We start from the raw sequence: 5,292 nt of genomic DNA, 5'->3' as shown, positions 1-5,292 counted from the left end.
GCTCCAAAATCCTAGAACTTCTAAGTCTCAGAACTTTTATAGAACTTATTTAGAACATTTATAGAACTTTTTTCCTCCAATTCTATAGTACATAACCTAACCTAACCTAACCTAACCTACCTAGCTCCAAATTTCTAGAAATTCTAAGTCTTAGAACTTTTATAGAACTTATTTAGTACAAATATAGAACTTTTTTCCTCCAATTCTATAGTACCTAACCTAACCTAACCTAACCTAACCTAACTTGCTCCAAAATCCTAGAACTTCTAAGTCTTAGAACTTTTATAGAACTTATTTAGTACAAATATAGAACTTTTTTCCTCCAATTCTATAGTACATAACCTAACCTAACCTAACCTAACCTAACTTGCTCCAAAATCCTAGAACTTCTAAGTCTCAGAACTTTTATAGAACTTATTTAGAACATTTATAGAACTTTTTTCCTCCAATTCTATAGTACATAACCTAACCTAACCTAACCTAACCTAACCTAACCTACCTAGCTCCAAATTTCTAGAAATTCTAAGTCTTAGAACTTTTATAGAACTTATTTAGTACAAATATAGAACTTTTTTCCTCCAAATCTATAGTACATAACCTAACCTAACCTAACCTAACCTAACTTGCTCCAAAATCCTAGAACTTCTAAGTCTTAGAACTTTTATAGAACTTATTTAGTACAAATATAGAACTTTTTTCCTCCAATTCTATAGTACATAACCTAACCTAACCTAACCTAACCTAACTTGCTCCAAATTTCTAGAAATTCTAAGTCTTAGAACTTTTATAGAACTTATTTAGTACAAATATAGAACTTTTTTCCTCCAATTCTATAGTACATAACCTAACCTAACCTAACCTAACCTAACCTAACCTAACCTAACCTAACCTAACCTAACCTAACTTGCTCCAAAATCCTAGAACTTCTAAGTCTTAGAACTTTTATAGAACTTATTTAGTACAAATATAGAACTTTTTTCCTCCAATTCTATAGTACATAACCTAACCTAACCTAACCTAACCTAACTTGCTCCAAAATCCTAGAACTTCTAAGTCTCAGAACTTTTATAGAACTTATTTAGAACATTTATAGAACTTTTTTCCTCCAATTCTATAGTACATAACCTAACCTAACCTAACCTAACCTAACTTGCTCCAAAATCCTAGAACTTCTAAGTCTTAGAACTTTTATAGAACTTATTTAGTACAAATATAGAACTTTTTTCCTCCAATTCTATAGTACATAACCTAACCTAACCTAACCTAACCTAACTTGCTCCAAAATCCTAGAACTTCTAAGTCTTAGAACTTTTATAGAACTTATTTAGTACAAATATAGAACTTTTTTCCTCCAATTCTATAGTACATAACCTAACCTAACCTAACCTAACCTAACTTGCTCCAAAATCCTAGAACTCCTAAGTCTCAGAACTTTTATAGAACTTATTTAGAACATTTATAGAACTTTTTTCCTCCAATTCTATAGTACATAACCTAACCTAACCTAACCTAACCTACCTAGCTCCAAATTTCTAGAAATTCTAAGTCTTAGAACTTTTATAGAACTTATTTAGTACAAATATAGAACTTTTTTCCTCCAAATCTATAGTACATAACCTAACCTAACCTAACCTAACCTAACTTGCTCCAAAATCCTAGAACTTCTAAGTCTTAGAACTTTTATAGAACTTATTTAGTACAAATATAGAACTTTTTTCCTCCAATTCTATAGTACATAACCTAACCTAACCTAACCTAACCTAACTTGCTCCAAAATCCTAGAACTTCTAAGTCTTAGAACTTTTATAGAACTTATTTAGTACAAATATAGAACTTTTTTCCTCCAATTCTATAGTACATAACCTAACCTAACCTAACCTAACCTAACTTGCTCCAAAATCCTAGAACTTCTAAGTCTCAGAACTTTTATAGAACTTATTTAGAACATTTATAGAACTTTTTTCCTCCAATTCTATAGTACATAACCTAACCTAACCTAACCTAACCTACCTAGCTCCAAATTTCTAGAAATTCTAAGTCTTAGAACTTTTATAGAACTTATTTAGTACAAATATAGAACTTTTTTCCTCCAAATCTATAGTACATAACCTAACCTAACCTAACCTAACCTAACTTGCTCCAAAATCCTAGAACTTCTAAGTCTTAGAACTTTTATAGAACTTATTTAGTACAAATATAGAACTTTTTTCCTCCAATTCTATAGTACATAACCTAACCTAACCTAACCTAACCTAACTTGCTCCAAATTTCTAGAAATTCTAAGTCTTAGAACTTTTATAGAACTTATTTAGTACAAATATAGAACTTTTTTCCTCCAAATCTATAGTACATAACCTAACCTAACCTAACCTAACTTGCTCCAAAATCCTAGAACTTCTAAGTCTCAGAACTTTTATAGAACTTATTTAGTACAAATATAGAACTTTTTTCCTCCAATTCTATAGTACATAACCTAACCTAACCTAACCTAACCTAACTTGCTCCAAAATCCTAGAACTTCTAAGTCTCAGAACTTTTATAGAACTTATTTAGAACATTTATAGAACTTTTTTCCTCCAATTCTATAGTACATAACCTAACCTAACCTAACCTAACCTACCTAGCTCCAAATTTCTAGAAATTCTAAGTCTTAGAACTTTTATAGAACTTATTTAGTACAAATATAGAACTTTTTTCCTCCAAATCTATAGTACATAACCTAACCTAACCTAACCTAACCTAACTTGCTCCAAAATCCTAGAACTTCTAAGTCTTAGAACTTTTATAGAACTTATTTAGTACAAATATAGAACTTTTTTCCTCCAATTCTATAGTACATAACCTAACCTAACCTAACCTAACCTAACTTGCTCCAAATTTCTAGAAATTCTAAGTCTTAGAACTTTTATAGAACTTATTTAGTACAAATATAGAACTTTTTTCCTCCAATTCTATAGTACATAACCTAACCTAACCTAACCTAACCTAACTTGCTCCAAAATCCTAGAACTTCTAAGTCTCAGAACTTTTATAGAACTTATTTAGAACATTTATAGAACTTTTTTCCTCCAATTCTATAGTACATAACCTAACCTAACCTAACCTAACCTAACTTGCTCCAAAATCCTAGAACTTCTAAGTCTTAGAACTTTTATAGAACTTATTTAGTACAAATATAGAACTTTTTTCCTCCAATTCTATAGTACATAACCTAACCTAACCTAACCTAACCTAACTTGCTCCAAAATCCTAGAACTTCTAAGTCTTAGAACTTTTATAGAACTTATTTAGTACAAATATAGAACTTTTTTCCTCCAATTCTATAGTACATAACCTAACCTAACCTAACCTAACCTAACTTGCTCCAAAATCCTAGAACTTCTAAGTCTCAGAACTTTTATAGAACTTATTTAGAACATTTATAGAACTTTTTTCCTCCAATTCTATAGTACATAACCTAACCTAACCTAACCTAACCTAACTTGCTCCAAAATCCTAGAACTTCTAAGTCTTAGAACTTTTATAGAACTTATTTAGTACAAATATAGAACTTTTTTCCTCCAATTCTATAGTACATAACCTAACCTAACCTAACCTAACTTGCTCCAAAATCCTAGAACTTCTAAGTCTTAGAACTTTTATAGAACTTATTTAGTACAAATATAGAACTTTTTTCCTCCAATTCTATAGTACATAACCTAACCTAACCTAACCTAACTTGCTCCAAAATCCTAGAACTTCTAAGTCTCAGAACTTTTATAGAACTTATTTAGAACATTTATAGAACTTTTTTCCTCCAATTCTATAGTACATAACCTAACCTAACCTAACCTAACCTAACCTACCTAGCTCCAAATTTCTAGAAATTCTAAGTCTTAGAACTTTTATAGAACTTATTTAGTACAAATATAGAACTTTTTTCCTCCAATTCTATAGTACCTAACCTAACCTAACCTAACCTAACCTAACTTGCTCCAAAATCCTAGAACTTCTAAGTCTTAGAACTTTTATAGAACTTATTTAGTACAAATATAGAACTTTTTTCCTCCAATTCTATAGTACATAACCTAACCTAACCTAACCTAACCTAACTTGCTCCAAAATCCTAGAACTTCTAAGTCTCAGAACTTTTATAGAACTTATTTAGAACATTTATAGAACTTTTTTCCTCCAATTCTATAGTACATAACCTAACCTAACCTAACCTAACCTAACTTGCTCCAAAATCCTAGAACTTCTAAGTCTTAGAACTTTTATAGAACTTATTTAGTACAAATATAGAACTTTTTTCCTCCAATTCTATAGTACATAACCTAACCTAACCTAACCTAACTTGCTCCAAAATCCTAGAACTTCTAAGTCTTAGAACTTTTATAGAACTTATTTAGTACAAATATAGAACTTTTTTCCTCCAATTCTATAGTACATAACCTAACCTAACCTAACCTAACCTAACTTGCTCCAAAATCCTAGAACTTCTAAGTCTCAGAACTTTTATAGAACTTATTTAGAACATTTATAGAACTTTTTTCCTCCAATTCTATAGTACATAACCTAACCTAACCTAACCTACCTAGCTCCAAATTTCTAGAAATTCTAAGTCTTAGAACTTTTATAGAACTTATTTAGTACAAATATAGAACTTCTTTCCTCCAATTCTATAGTACCTAACCTAACCTAACCTAACCTAACCTAACTTGCTCCAAAATCCTAGAACTTCTAAGTCTTAGAACTTTTATAGAACTTATTTAGTACAAATATAGAACTTTTTTCCTCCAATTCTATAGTACATAACCTAACCTAACCTAACCTAACCTAACTTGCTCCAAATTTCTAGAAATTCTAAGTCTTAGAACTTTTATAGAACTTATTTAGTACAAATATAGAACTTTTTTCCTCCAATTCTATAGTACATAACCTAACCTAACCTAACCTAACCTAACTTGCTCCAAAATCCTAGAACTTCTAAGTCTCAGAACTTTTATAGAACTTATTTAGAACATTTATAGAACTTTTTTCCTCCAATTCTATAGTACATAACCTAACCTAACCTAACCTAACCTACCTAGCTCCAAATTTCTAGAAATTCTAAGTCTTAGAACTTTTATAGAACTTATTTAGTACAAATATAGAACTTTTTTCCTCCAAATCTATAGTACATAACCTAACCTAACCTAACCTAACCTAACTTGCTCCAAAATCCTAGAACTTCTAAGTCTTAGAACTTTTATAGAACTTATTTAGTACAAATATAGAACTTTTTTCCTCCAATTCTATAGTACATAACCTAAC

At 30.1% G+C, this 5,292-nt stretch overlaps 1 long non-coding RNA gene across 1 annotated transcript; it reads right to left on the bottom strand.

The window, feature by feature from the left end:
• Nucleotides 1–205: 205 nt before the first annotated feature.
• LOC147067686 (uncharacterized) lies at nucleotides 206–1,637 on the bottom strand. Its single transcript, XR_015071421.1, has 3 exons — nucleotides 1,417–1,637; nucleotides 905–1,295; nucleotides 206–854 (listed from the first exon to the last, which is right to left on the bottom strand). It is a non-coding gene; the product is annotated as an uncharacterized LOC147067686 (long non-coding RNA).
• Between the last annotated feature and the right edge of the window lie 3,655 nt (nucleotides 1,638–5,292).

This window comes from Rhyacophila brunnea, unplaced genomic scaffold, assembly GCF_057557595.1.
Source record: "Rhyacophila brunnea isolate RB1 unplaced genomic scaffold, BYU_Rbru_1.0 scaffold_331, whole genome shotgun sequence".
Taxonomy (NCBI): domain Eukaryota; kingdom Metazoa; phylum Arthropoda; class Insecta; order Trichoptera; family Rhyacophilidae; genus Rhyacophila; species Rhyacophila brunnea.
The sequence above is the reverse complement of the archived record's forward strand: the minus strand, read 5'-3'. Positions and strand labels throughout refer to the sequence as shown.